This window comes from Battus philenor, unplaced genomic scaffold (genome assembly GCF_028537555.1).
Source record: "Battus philenor isolate CCGP_79_NKW_IND1 unplaced genomic scaffold, ilBatPhil1.0.hap1 SCAF_6, whole genome shotgun sequence".
Classification (NCBI taxonomy): domain Eukaryota; kingdom Metazoa; phylum Arthropoda; class Insecta; order Lepidoptera; family Papilionidae; genus Battus; species Battus philenor.
In genome coordinates, this window is record NW_027181726.1 from 7,539,157 (window position 1) to 7,555,590 (window position 16,434).

Sequence of the window (16,434 nt, forward strand, 5' to 3'; positions counted from 1 at the left end):
TTATCCGCTTCCGATATTACTACCACGTTATAACACGGTTACAAAGAATTAGGTAATTTATCTATATTTATCTATCTTAACTCTACACGCAGCAAAATAAAATGGCAGCAGTAACAGATCTGTAACAATGTATTTATATCAACATTTTACCAAAATTACATCACTCTGTTGATGGTATTATTGTTTGATGAAATGTTTGAATTCTACACACTCAATTGCCAACCTTCGTTCCTGTGCAATTGTTATAATATTGATAAAATTTTAAGCATGATTATTTATTTAAGATCTTGCAAAGTATAAAGTAAAGTATGTATGTAGAGATATAAATCTCAATATAGAATACTTTGCCAATTACGATACCGAAATTATGTTAACGAAACAATGATGAAATAATAGCATATGGCATTCTTTCCATACTCGTATGGACTTATTGATAAACAAGGTCTTTATACTTATAGGTGGATAGCTATAAACATAAATGATTTAATTTTATGTAACACCAATAACAAATGCTATAACAATTTGAACTTTATGAGTTATGGAGTAGAGTCTGAATTCGTTTGAAATGTTAGTTATTTATAAGAGATAAAGACGAGTGGCGGTGGGCGTCGAGGCGGTTGAATGACCTGGAAATTTTGGCGCAGGACGGTCAAGGCCACCGCCCGCGCAGGCGCTGTGTGCCAGTCGACGTTTAAACATGTTCATGCTATTTTGATTTATCATTATATGCTGACGAAATCGTGTTCGCAAAAACTATTCTTTACCGAACAGATAATAATAATTACATTATAAGAAAAATTTACTCTAATGAAATACTTAAATATGTATTTATAAACACATTAGTATGAATATACTACTACTAATTGAATAATTAGACATTTATTTCAGCTACGTGTTGAAATTTACTTTACTTTCTATTTTCAACCTAATATAATGGTGTAAATGAAGACTTGTAATTGGCTCCCAGGATGGCTACACTATTATTTTTAAGTACATATATAATGACTTACAAATATAAATCTTCCATGTAAATAAATAAATAAATATGTACTGTAAAAATTAGAAATAGAACAATGATTATGAATTTATCATATTGCCATTATCACAGAGCGTGCATGGCACCTGCTACTAACTTGTCACAAATAACACATACGTCAATGGAAAGAACGCATAAAACGCTAGAACTGCAAACGATGTTAATAGAGCTGCAATAAACGATTTAATATTGAATCCCAGAGGTGTTGATTTTTGGTGATAACGTTGATAATTGCATAATCAACTTAAAAATATTTTACTTATAGAAAAACGAGGTCGACGTCAAAGAATAGTTTGATCATTATAGACCGTACATACAGGTTAATTGGTAAGTTTTAAAGGTACGAATGAATAGTTCATTTGCTGATAATCAATGTATGGTACACCCTATCCAAAAAATCGATAGTTTCATAAATATTAAATAACCTATTGACAATATAGTAAGTAAAAGCGTTTTTGAATTTTTACTGCCAGAAGTTATTAGTTTGTCGCATTCCAATACAATTTTGGAGTTCGCACTTTATACAGAGTTATAGGAAATAGATGTAAAAGGTTTAATTCTTTCTACTGTCAATTCAGCTATACATTTGTCCTTTTAAAGTGTATAACCACTCACTTCGTACAATTTGAATAACAATTTAAATACAATAATTTCTTTAAATATTCTTATGTTACCTGAATTTTCTAAGCAAATTAATCATATTTTGGTAAAAACCCTGAAAATGTTGCATTTTGTCTGGTACGATACAGACTCACGTAATTTTACTTTCATATCTGTGTTCACATGTGGATTATATATGTGTAGTATTTTTTGTTAAAAAGGGTAAGCATTTGGTGCCTGTACTTGAAAGGTGTCCTTTTTTACTTTAATTTTTTTGTTAAAATCATTTTACTTCCATACTTTCCCTTTTTTCACTTTTAAATGTTTTAAGGGCTTCGCTAGTATCCTCCCACGTGTCATCCTTCCCGTATTGCAGGAACAAACATTTCAGACTTTTTGCAGAGTCTCCATTTGTTGTGACTTTTTTTTTTATAAATGGTTATTAATTTAATTTATATATACAGGCTGCATTTGAAAACCGTAAGTTGATGTTAGATGAAGCAATTATGAATTGGCAACAAAGGCTATTTTGTTTCCAAATCAGGCCACTGCAGTATAGCTTTTGGTCTTTCGTTTAGAGGGGAGTACTCAAGGTAACAAGAAAGTGGAAAAATTAGAAAAAAAATTAAGATATAAAATAAACTTTAGCTATGTTTATTTTATATCTTAATATAATATTACTATACCTAATATTACTATAGGAAGTAGCTACGGACATTATAGGGTGGAAAAAAATTATGTTTTTACTGCAACATTTTAATCAAAGTCCCGAGCATATATTTTTTTAATGAATGTTACGGGGTCAGTCTTCTTCTTCCTACACACCCTTTCACCCGCTTTCAAATTGACTTTTATTTATGAAACTTTCTAGGTATCGAAATTATTTACAAATGTTCGAGTTAGTTGAAGTCTATGTACTTATTGAAACTTTATGTTTACCAAATATAACGTAGCTTTTGCATTTTCTTGTTATTTAACGCAGTGAAAAACACTTATGTTCTTTCTTCCCACCTCAGAAGGAATTTATCATGTAAGAAAAAAATCTTGCAATTTAATTTGGTGCTCGGTTTCACGTAAAATATTACGTGAAAGTGAGTAAAAAAATTTTTTTACTTCCTTCCGTTGTTGTAACTTTTTAATGTGCGAATATCAAGTTACTGGGTGTTGGTGTATGATGTAAATGCAATTCTACATAGGTTGTCTTAAAGTCGATAATTGTTAGTTACCTTTCGTATTAAAAAAGTGGCAACGAATGTCGTCAGCCGGTGGCCACATGTATTAACGTATTGTTGCTGTGACCACAACTGAAAGGATCGCCCCGTTTTTGATGATCTTGATCGATAGTGTGTAGTTTTTTCCTAATAAAAAGTGAACCGAATGCCGAACCATTTGCAATTTAGTAGGCTTCGTTTTTTCCACGTCCGGATTAAACTGCCTCTTTTATATGTATAGCACACGAAATGTGCGAGTTTATCAAACACAATTTTTTGCCTTTCGTGTAAATTGTCGAAAAATAAGTAGGTTTTAATTCCTAAATGTCATTGTCTATCAGTGTCAGTGTTTAAATTATATATAAAATATAAGTACTAACGTTAAGTTTACTCCATAGCCTGATACAATAAAATAATTTAATAGAACCATAACATACCATGAATAATTACGATTATGACCTTTAAAATTGTACGATCGTTAATAAACGCTTTGGAACAGAACGTGTAACAAATATAACAAAATAACTCAGGGTCTTCTCGGACACAGGGGCGAAGGGGCAAGCTTGCCTAGGGCTTGACCGACTAAGTATTTGAACACTTTAATTTTATTTATCTATTACCTAAGTATACATTAACTTTACAGCCCCTCGTGAAAAATATAATCACGAAATGAGTTCACGACCGCGTCAATAGAAATATACATAAAAGGCTGGATCCGCAAGTTTGTTATAAAATCTAGGTTAGTGTCAAATTTACTATCAGTATATTGTAAAGCGAGTCCGTGTGTTGACAAACAGATATACTAAAAGATATGTACATGCAAACGGAGGCTGACGGCTCCGACAATTCTGGGAAGTGATGCGGAGTGCCGTGGGCAGTTCCGCTGGGAGCCGAATGTTTGCGAGGCGGTCAAGGTCTCGCTGACCAAGCCAGTTACAGCGATGCGCACTTGAAACACGAGTTGGCCATTGTTATTATTAAAAACTGGTTCATTGCTTAACGTTTGAAATATGAATTCTTATGATATAATTTTATAACTAGCTGCCAATATTATTAGATTTCAAACTGTCCGTAAAAACATGTCGCTATCCAAAGTAAAACAAAATAATTAGGACGCGATTTCAGAATAATCAAAAGTACAAAATTAAATTTTCTATGAATTTTGTAAAAATCAGATTTTATTATTTATTATTATCATGCTTTATGGTACACAATATATTTTGTTTATTAGATCCTAATCCACCTTTTTTACATTTTTTAATGTCTTAACTTTTAGGTGGTTTATATGTGCTTTTGTTCCATTTTTTTTACGTAATAACCATCACCATGCCTTAAATATAATTTAATAATTTGGAATTAGCAGACACGCTCTTTGGTTTTGCGCCTTTTTAACGAATTTTACTACTTTTATTTACATTTCAAAAAGTTACGTGTGGCTCTCTATTTTACTTAACTTTTGTTACGGTAAGTTTGTACGGTGTACAATGATTACCAAGATATATTTTACGCCAAATAAAAAAAAAACTAGTATCGTTTTATTCAATGTGTTACTTTTAACAACGATGACTTTCATTTGTAAGACGTTGTTTTGGTAAAAACTGCTCCAATGACTATTTCAGCCGAACCAATTTATTTATGTGATTATGGCTAGTTTAATTATTTTATATATTGTTTTATTTATGTTATTATCCACTTAAGATTACCTGAATATCAGAAGAAAACAATTTCATTGAAACTAGAATCAGATCGAGCTCTGCTACAATCACATTCTTTTAGTTCAACTTAAAGCTATTCTAAGAGCTTCCTGATCTAAGATCCACAACAAACTTAGAGTTTTTCTTTGTGGTGCCTTAAAAATATATTAGTAATATGAACGCATAGGTTTTGGGATTATATTAAAAAAAACAATGAAGAACTCTATTGTACAAAACCCTCACTTCTAGTCTGGGAAGGCGTAAATGTTTGATTTATTTATTAAATTATTGAACAGCCAACAACAATTAAGCTTTTAAAAAAAATATGCAAATAGGTCTTTCTGTATCCAAAACTTTAAATTTTTAAAACCACTCTTTAGTTGGTTTACATGGTTTTGAAAAAGCAATTCGCGTGTATATTATTAAATTATTTACAAAGATTTGTATTTATAATGTGAGCTTAACTTTTATTCGTAAATATGTAAACATCTTTATACAATTATTACAATGATGCACCGTTAAATTAAATCTTATAGATATAAATAATGATTTAACCGAAGATTATGTGGTTTTTATCAATTGCACGAAGCAAAGAACGGCGAAGAGCGCCGACAGCCGTCGAGTTTTTCCGAAGCAGTGAGGTCAGCGTGAGTCAATTACCTCGCAAACGCCTGCGACACCGCGCGACTACCTCTGACACGTTGCTCGGACACATGCCGGCAGCTTCTCATCATATCCTTGTGTTTACAACGTAAATTTGATACCGGACTCGGCGAATTTATAACACAACGGCGGAAATTATCATACCATCGTTTTACATTATAAAGCTCATGTAAGTCTGTGTATACCTACAATAATGTTGTTTTTAACTCAAAGTACTTCATAAAACCAGTGATTTCATAACATAACACACCAGTAATATGCGTAAGCAATTAAAGAAATTATTTGTATGGATGAATTATTTAAGGAACAGATCTAAGTAGTCGCTTAGCTTCTTAACTTGAATTTAACATTTGTATAATTAAACTGGCGTTTTATCAACGTAAAATGCACTTTGTTAAACACATACAAATTTTAAACGTTTTAAATAATGAATAAATTATTACAACCAATTAATAACAACTTACATATTGTATTATTTGAATTTTTAAATTACACCATTATTTATTTTATATACATTTTGTACGAAGAGTCTCGCAAAATATATTAAAAATAAATAAATTGTTTATTAACGTGTTCTATTTAAATATTTAGTTTTAAATAGGTATTTGTTAGGTTTTTAATTCTATTGTTCAGACTCGACAAAAATTTGCCACCTGTCTAAATTGGCGAATAGTCGTTTTTCTAGATATAGCTCTATTATAGCGTATTATGTGTAACAACACAAAGTACTAATAATACACTTAAATGGTTTTACCACATATTATAAAAGAGTGACACTTTGCGATATTTAGTGAGTGGGTTTACCAAAATGAATAGTCTTATCGCCTATAAATATATGCAACGTGTATGGCGCGGCTGGCTGCGGTTGTCGACGTGACAAATAAGTACCTACTGTCTATTAATGAATAAGCAGGCATGTTATACAGGCCGTGTGATACGGACGTGCTGAGTCGCACCGACCTCGGCTGATTCGGCAACCCGTGCCAAGGTCAAGGCCAAACGGACGGGTGGGCCCAATTAATAGCTCATGCGGTGACTAGGGCCATCACAAGCACATACGCAACGCACATTCTAAGTAACAGGCACGTACGTGCCAATATATTTATAGCAAAACGAATGTTTTTACAAATTGTACGACTGATGATTTGTCTAATGTATATCATACGTAATAAAATCCATGGTATGAAAAAGCCAGTGACGGGTACAGAATCTAGGTATGAAGAATGTAATTAATACACGAGCTTTTGTAAATTTACGAATGTTACCGAGTTGCACTAAGCCTTGAGCAACCTAAATAACAACGAAGGGGTGTCGTCAAGGCGTTTTTTTTTTACTACAAATAAACCTTCAACACAAAATATAATGTCTTAATTAAAACATGACCCATAAAATAAATTTATATAAACACTACCGATCGCGTGGGACGGAAATGTAAATAAGCTTTAGTACGAATTTGAATAGTTGTAAAACTGACGAGTGGCCCCATCGTGTAGCTAGGAGCATTTCCTCATTCGTATCGTTACGTGTCAATGCCAAATCGTACCGAATTAACCGCAATGTCAGAAGCGTCAAGGCAACTTCGACACGAGGAAGTCTGACATACATGTTTGTTACAATAAAAAATAGATTTCATGTAAGCCATTGGATTAGTTAGGCGTTAATAAAGTTTAAGACGCGACTGTTTTCTGAGCGATTTGAAAGAGATTTACCACAGTGGCGTCGCAGAGATAATACCAGCGCGAATTTCTGCAACTGAACCGTCGATTTGTTGGCGCTTCAACTCGCCTTGATATTTACTCCGAAACTAGACTTCCTGTTCCCGTCAAAGGACGCCCGCGAACTATCTACTCCTACGGTCGCTACGAATTATTGCGTGAGAAAACTGGCCACGTCGCAAAAAAATCTAATTTAGATCAGTTATGGAGAACGCAATCTACCCCTGGTCTACAGACCGAAACAAAACAAAACGCAAACGTGCCAACTGGAGCATTGAAATCGGCTATTGGCGCAAAAATTAAGAACTCAGAATATTTAATGATAGTATGAAGCGATGTGTTACAGTAAGAATAAGCGAAGCAGGTGAGAAGTGCGGCGTGCGGTAATCAGAGCATCGCGGGCAGATCTGCCGCCGCTCGTGATGTATTGCATTGTATAATCTGTTGCACGTTTGTGTGCTCGCGTAATGTTACGTACCATTACCCGCACCGACGACGAACACAGCCGCGCAAAGGTGCACACAAACACACTGTACACAAGCACACCGAACGACACAACGAGGAAGCGCTGCGTTTTCCTAGTGTTACATTTACTCGGCCTCGTTAGCCGTTGATAACGACGTGTGATCGCTTTTTCCATAACGTGTTATCAATTTCATTAACCTAATTAAATATTAAGTATTGACGACTGGATTGGAATAAGTACACAGCGTTTCACAACTCGTGTCCTGATTCCATTGAAATTCTAGCAGTCGTCACATTATACGGGATTGTTCCATTTTCCTGACACGCGCCGAAATTTGTGAATGCGAAAAATCAGCAGCCGACTTGAACTCGAACCAAATACATTTTAAAAAGAAATTTGTTTAAAAAATATCGGCATAAAGTGGTTTTGTTAAATGTTAAAGTACATAGCTGCTGCGAGATTATTCACCAAAATCCCGAATACGTAATGACTGAGGTACCGGGAGAAGGGAAGGGAGGCGGGTGGAAGGCAACGGAGGCCTTGTGAGAATATTGCGCAGCATTCGCTCCTGAAAAACGTGTCCGAAGAAAGTTCACGGCCGCGCGTTGACGCCACCACCGCCACCCCCTCCATTCCCCGCATCGCCCCTCGCGCCAGCCTTCCGCTCTCTCGCACCCACGCTGATAAGTTCCATCCGACATTTATTGCTAACTCAATATAGCCTCCATCAGTCCAGTTAGTTTTAAGTACAAAGTAAAGTGATTACTTTATATTATTTATTGTATCCATTTCGCAATGTCAAACGGTTAAACATTATATATTTTTTTATTATAGCTATGGTGGAAATGGATTTATTTAGATAAAAGTGAACTAAAATCTCAAAGGTAATATGAGACTGTTACTTAAATGATTTAGCATTAGACCTGATGAGAATTTTTAAATGACGATGGTGAGCTGTAGTTAATTTGGGGGTACACCATAGCCTTGGCTCGTTCGTTGCCCGCTCAGCGCGTGTACGACGCGATAATTTCGGCGTTTGCGCCGAGTCTACTGACCCCACCGCCGTTGTTTGCGACGCAAATGATCCTTGACTTTATTTAAATCACCTATTCTGACTTACACCCTATTAAAGAATATAGTTACATCTGAAGGTTAAAATATACTAGTTGTTAGATAAAGTTGAATTCTTTTGTAACACGAAAATGCCGAAATTGTTACCAAAGGTAAAAAACGGTGCCATCGTTGGTGGTTGGTGTATTTATATAGGGTGAAGAAAAACACAACAAGTCATTCTTGTTCCAGAATCGCGAGATATTATGTGACTTAAACAATAAATCGCTTGTAAGATTAGACTCCCTCAAGGTCCACAATAGCAACGCCCCGATGACACATCGAAATGCAAAAGCTATTAATGTAGCTATTGCAATTCAATAGCTAATGTTAAATAAAAATTGACCAATATCGACAATCCAAAACCCTAGATAAAATATTCCCGATCTAGTCATATCAAATATATACTTTACGTTTGAAGTGCTAATTATTCAAAAACGTAACACCAATTTATTTCCGGCCTTGTAACTTTTCTTTGATATAGGAATTAATATTCTTAGAAGTTATGTTTGATTGTGTCAGCCCGTATTATAAAAAGATTTAATACGAGTGTGTAAATAAAATCTAACAGCACCTACTGAACACATGTACTGAACATATTTATTATTTAAAATAAATTATTTATTATTTTCTCTTCCAGGTAAACACATAACATAGATAAACAAAGTTTTCTTAAAAAAATTACAAAAAATACATAAGAATATTCGTTAACGCAAAAACCGATTTAGTTATAATGTTAAGTATTAAAATTGATCTATGTATTCTATTTTAAAAAACGAAGATGTTAAATGTTTCGAAAATTGATGACCTCAGTTTGTTAGACAATTTTATTTCTGTTTTGCGGGAGAATGCCAAACGTTATATCAAACTAATGCTCGGCGCCATTTGCAGACGGAGAAAGTAATTTATTATCCATAGCCAACTTTCATTTCGCCGCGGACCGGTCTCGATATTTTTCTATGACTTACTAATAAATGCGAATAATAATACGGATGAATTTTTAATAGTAAGGCTATTTAATAAATGTTTGTTATTATTTTAGGATAAAATTAACTAAACTATCTATTACTTGTTTTAAGAAAAACTTACAAGTTGCTTTCATTTGTATTTTACACATTTTTGTTTTGATTTGGTTCTGATTCCTCTGTATTCACTTCAATTTAAAAGTTAATCTTTAATTATGAATATTGAATCCTGTCCTAATGCCTGTATTAACGGTACTAGCAAAATTGATAATATTAATATCAATAACAACACATGCACAGTATTTAGATAACATTAGATTTAAAAAAGGTAAAATCGGGTTTAAAAGTGGAATGTTAAAATTTAATATTACTGCGCATAACATCGATTAAAAAAATACCCATAAAGCAGTCGTTCAACTTCGGACATGCATAACGCAACTGCGTTAGTTATAAATTTTCCCTTAGTAAGTATAGAATACTGATGATTATTATTGAGAAGCGAATTCGATTTTTTGGCACTCTGTAATTATAGGTGTCGGTTGGCAGCGCGTGTACTTCCTTGTACTCCAGCTGGCGGTGAAACGCGGCAGACGGCTCTTAGTTATTATGTGTGTGGGTAGACGGCATTCACCTTTAGAACCACCTTTTGTTAAATATTTTTTAAGGAGGAAGAGCCTGACTGATAGTTGAGAACGTATGGTATAAACCAGTGGCGTACCATGAACTTTTGCCGCCCGGGGCGATCTCCAGTTTGCCGCCCTTTCTATTATAAGTCAATCAAATAGTGGTTTTTATAAATTAATACACATAAATAAATTATTAAGTTATTTAATCAATATTAATTAATACACAGAGTAATTTTTTTAGACGTATTTGTATGCACTCGTAAACATATTTATATAATTCCTACTCTTCTAGCTTTAATACTAGAAAAATCGTGTATAATGACCTCAAAATTTATATTATTTGTAATTTCTTGTTCCATTGACAATATTGCAAGATTTTGTAGTCTTAATTGACTCATTGTAGAACGAAGATAATTTTTTATCAACTTCAATTTTGGGAAGCTTCTTTCGCAACTAGCGACACTGATTGAAATTGTTAAAAAAATTCTTGACAAAATTACAATGTTGGGAACAGAATTTTCATTTATTATTCAAGAAAGAAAACAAATATGAAATGAATAAGTTGCTTTTTACAACTATAAGTAAAAATAAAAAATGCCGCCCCAAGGTAAGTGCCGCCCGGTGCGGACCGCACCCACCGCCCCCATCTAGGTACGCCACTGGTATAAACCACGCGTGCCTGTTATGGTCGACCCCAGACGTTTAATTATATAACCAATGCCGTTTTCCCATACAATCACTTTCTTATTTACTTTTAACAGAACAATAATGTCTTTTGAGAGCAATGCGATTTGAAATATGCCCGAAAACACTTTCACACCATTCTTCTCTGAATAACTACGTATTGAATATTTATATTACAGCTATAATCATATAAAATAAGATATGCATTGATAGATATGTTATGTAAATCATTATAATTGTTATATCTTTAATAATACTAAAAATCGATTAACGTATTTTAAAGCGTAAGAAAAGAAATATTAAAGATGAATATTAAGACGCCGTTTTTCGTTTGGTATTGCGAACGGCAGTTTTACAGCACTGCAAAGAAATATACAGCATAAATATTTATGTCGTTTGTGTCGTTTTTTAACGTGTTTGTGTTTATTGCATATATAGCTTAAAATCAATGTAAAAATGCCTAAAGTAGAAAAATCACAATCGAAATTCAGGAGGGGTTCAGTGATAAAGTTTACGCAAAAGTTTAATCGTGACCTATTTTGTTACCAGATCAGAGAGCAACGAGTGAATACCATCTGCTCTAACAACAAAGGATTTATAGAAAACTAACTAACCCTTGAGCCAACTTCCTTTCAATTTCGATTTTAAAGGTTCCAAAATTTTTACCTTTTTCGCAAAAAATCGCAGGTAAGATTAAATACGTTTATTGTTAAAAAATCGAATTTAGAAACGCGCTACCCTTTCTTTTCATATCAGATTTCACGAACAGGTAAACTTTAGCTTTTTGCCGACTGCGATTTGCGTCTTTGTGCACGTTTCGCGATATTCAACTCTTCTGCTGACAAAAAACTGAATAATTGTTTGATAGAGACCTTTTTGGAGGGGAAAAAATTCAAATTGAAGTTTGCAAAGATTAGTTTTTTAACATCCCTTTGTTGGATGATTTTTATAACAGACATTCCCAGATAGTAGACGCATTGTGTCATTGCTAAACGACGTCGCCCCAGCTCGCTCGTAGACATCGTCGTCTTAATGACAGGATAGCAGCGGGAAGTCTCCGAGTGTTTTCACAATATAATATTCTCATATTTTACCTATTTGTTAGAGGTTGACATAAACGTAAACGTATTACACGTTTGATGAATAGATATTAATAAAACAGTATACTTGTTTTTTTTTGTTTATAAAATATCGTTACTGAAAATCATCTAACTACGGTATTGTATTTGAGTAAATATCGTTATTTTTTATAATTCGGTGCGTTTTCATTTAAGACTAACAACGGTCATTCGCAATTTTGTGGTCGATTTCTGTGTCGCGCAGCGGGTGTTTCGGTTCGGACCTCATTTTCGACGTCAATTATAAGATTACAATAAAGCTTTTTTTATACCTGGGAGAGGTCAAGTTTCTTTCCACGCAATAATAGAGGAGGCGTGCCGGTCTGTGTGCATTACGATGTACGCTACGTGTGCACTAGGAGCTGCAGTGGCATTAGTGCGAATGCACGACAATTGTGATGACGGCGGCGAGCCGCGAGCGGGTATAGGGCGAGCCCCGTTAGGACGGGGTGACTGACTTCACCATTGCAGCCTGGTGCATTGTGCTCTAAAGAGAACGCATTACGTGCGATCATAACTCAACAGATTCATTTTACCGATACCAATGCGTTCTTGAAGAGGTCACTGTCGTACGCGACACTTACCTGTAACAAATAAAAAACAAACTTTAGTTCATTTCTACATATAAATTTAGACAAATAAGATGAAATGAACTTGGCTTACATTTATATAAGGATAATTAATAATGTAGATATAAGATTTTACAAGAAATTTAAATTTAAAAAAATAGTGTATGCATTTGTTAAGGCAGTGAAGTATTTTTATAACGCGTGGCGAGTAAGTGTATGTAAGATTTAATGTGATTTCGCTGGCACAGGAAGCGCACAGGGTCAACGCTCGAATTGATGTCGTTCACTGTCGAAGGTAGCTACTGAACTCGGTTCGGTTGTCCTTGAAACCGCCACCGAGATTGCCGATCGCGAACACAAGCGCAAAAACTGACGCGCATTATTAGGACAGCACACACGCACAGCGGCTTACCGAGCCGCTTTCAGAAGCAGACATGAGATCATGACAACACGGGGAGCAAAAGAATTCGTTGCTTTATAAATATTCTGTTACATCTGATATTTAATACAAATACATAAACGTACAGTCCACCTACAATAGACACTATATTTTATGGAATAAAAAATTATATCTTTTTGACAAAGTCGTTGTTTTCATTCGAATTAGCATTCGAATTTTTGTTGGGTAAAAAAATTATGAGGTAAATGATATTATTTTATTATTCGTTGTTGTAAACGAAATTAAACTAGTTTTCTGAAAAAAGAAAACGTTGGCACGCAAAATAATATTCGAGGCTAATAATAATAAAACGAACAACTCCAAACGTACAATATTAAAGTTGTCAGAGCCGGAGGCCTCGGGCACTGACCGCTGCCGAATCTCAAGGTCCGCCTTGCAGATCGCGCCTCGCGGTAAACAAGTGACGCGGCGAAAAGTTCGCCGTCGAACGCCAATCGCACAATAATATCTTTTTATAATACATTTCCCGCCAACATCTCACTTAAAAAGATTCGTTAAGAAATATATCTTATAAAATGAAAATTATTCCTTTTTTGACTACATTTCAATAACTACATGGACTTTGCATCTAAATATTAATTAGTAGCGTTTAAAAATTACTTAAATGTTCCCAATATTTTCTTAACTTCATTTTTAGTAAATGTAAATTAATTATGAAAAAATGTAATTTTTTTTTATACGTAAATTAAAAAATATAAATACAATAACAAAATAAAGCCTAGGATATGAAACAAAATTCGTACGGAAATAAATAGTGACATATTATAGTTGTTGTTATGAACGTTATTCTATAGCATAGACGCAATAAAGAGCGTGAAACCTTGAATAGGAATCAGCGCGGGCTATCAAAAGTTCGATATCTTATGTAAATCCACGGGCTCCAACACAAAAGCCGTTTAAAAAACAACCGTGATCAATTGTACGTCGGCAGCATATTCGATTTGGCACTTCCGCAAGTCTTCTCAGAGGTGAGTAAATAAACATCTATGTACTCCTTGTTCCATTAACTTTCACCGTGTACTAGACAACAAGAGTATTGGTCGTTCATCAATCCGATTTTGTAAAAAATATTAAAATATTTGCCACCAATTTTTTTAAAGAATTATTTTTTAAATTTAATAGAACTGTAATTATTTTTAAAAATGTACGACATAGCTGGTTAATTTAGCTTGGATCTTCTTACTCTCGTCTAGAAATTATATAATTATTCATACTAAATGTTAAAGGAGAAATTTAAAGTACGATGAACTGTTTGTTCACAACTGATTGTTACAATAATAATGGAACGGTTACGCTGCTACGATTTGGTTTTTCTGCTACAGCATCGTAGCAGGGCCGGTGAAGGGTGCGGTAGGAGGCTACCACAGGCTCTTCGTAGCGTTTCGAGGTCTGTGGGCGAAGCGAGCGTGGCAATTTGGGGAAAGAGAGCAACGGTTACGGGGTCGCCGGAGCGGGCCAACAGGCTGCGTGAATTGGGACAACAAAATAACCGACTTTTTTAAAATCACCTTAATGTACTTATTTTTGTCATTACAATTATTACACGACTCACTTATAAATTTCATAATTAAAACTCATGGCAAAAATTAATTTTTAAAAAAATTGCTAAAATAAATATATGTGTATCACTTTAATAGACGTGTCAATTTTCTTGTAATTATTAAACATAAAGTAACAGGTTTTAGTTAATACATATTTTCGAAAACGAAAATCTGTCAGCTCTGTATGTTAGTGATAACACATGGAATATTTTTGGAAGGCTTTGTTACCTACTTGCAATTAAACTCATTTTTATCAAGTTCATTGAAACTTTATCGCTTTACCTTGAAGTTATCACGCTCGTTTGCCAAAATATTGGCATTGTAGGCGACATTTTAGGTATTTGACAACAAGAGGGGCTGTCAAGAATCTGACGTCATAAATTAAGCGGTGGCTTATGCAGCTAAGTAATAACGATGGAAATAATTGGACGATGAACTTAAGAAGCCGACGCGCATCCTGGAGTATGAAAATTGATACTGGCCATCGCTTCCTGGTTCACGAAGGCTCAGCAGTTTAGTGATCAAGTGTCGCGAATTAACTCGATTTTCTAGCGGGTAGGCAACAAAGTGCCGACCTCGCCGTGAAGAGTCGACGCCCTCTCTGAACTTTCCACTTGTTAAACTTGATTACTGATACATGGTTGCTGCTTGATGGCTTGGGTAAACAACGTTACGTAACTCGAAGCTTGGATTTCTAAACGAGTGGAATGCTACGTACCTGTATAGAGCTCTCAGTAAACAATGTCGTTTGTCGAATTCAATTGTAAATAATGAATATGTAATCTTATACTTCGTTGTCACCATAGATTAATAAAAAGGTTTTTACTAATATTTATTAATGCCAACACCGTTCAAAATTTATTATTGTATTTTTAATTTGATTAATAAAGCGACTACTATTCTTTTTGCACAACGTTGATGGATAAGCTTGTAATACCAAGTTTTTATTCACATGAAGTTGATTAATTCTTTTTGAAACAAAGTATACTATACAGTAAAATCGCTGATCGCAATAAAGCATATTATTGTACAAGATTATATAGGTGACAAACATGCCTAGGATTAGCATCATTTTAATTTTAGCGTGACAAATAGAAGATATATAATAGGAAAAATTGTAAAGTTACCATTAAAAGAGTAACTATCGGATTTCTTGTCAGATTATACTCGATAGAATCATCATTCTGAATCTGGCAGTAGAAGTATATGGAAGAATTTAGGACCAACACTACTATGCTTAGTACGTAGTAGTTTTACATATTTATTGGTACATTATATCAATGCTTTTACTTTTTACTACTTGAAGATGCTTAGCAAAGCATGTTCGAATGAATAAAAAGAAACTATTTGAACTTAATTTTTGTCATAAAATCCGCCATGTCATATTAAGAGTAATGAATTGTTACCGGTACAGCAAGAGGCCTACGGTTTTGCGTGTGCCATAGATCTTGGATGATAATGCTATACGCATGCGTATCGCGTAATCAGACAGGATTCGCACGAGGATGAGCGCAGGCGATGCACCGGGCGGGGCGCGCGCGGCGAGGAGCGAGTTCAATGGTATTTGATATAGTGCATTGGAGTTCTTTAACCCCTTAGCCTACCTGTAATTCCTGCGAATGGGACGACGTGGCCGTTGTCCCTGACTGTACCACTATAGGCCACGTCACTTTTTAGGTCGCCGTACCGTCAGCATGCTACATCGTACTTTTAATGACAGTTTTTTTTTTTTTAATAAATACAACCGGTGTATACGAATATTGTACACATTAATAACTAGTCTTCCATTTGAGTCCGCTTGTCTAGTGACGTTGTAATCAAAGAAGAACTAATAAGGCACAATGTTTAATAAATGCACATTAATTTAGATAATGAAGTGTTTAAATTGTGTTACTATAAATAAAATATTTAAGTTGATAAAGGTTTTGTTGCGATGTGTTTGCGAACTGTTGAGTGTAGTGATGTAAGCGATTGTC

General features: G+C 34.4%; 1 protein-coding gene across 1 annotated transcript in view; it reads right to left on the bottom strand.

The window, feature by feature from the left end:
• Positions 1-16,434, bottom strand: part of LOC137930655 (ecdysone-inducible protein E75) — a 90,776-nt gene that overhangs the window by 16,085 nt on the left and 58,257 nt on the right. The gene's annotated exons all lie outside the window — the stretch shown is intronic.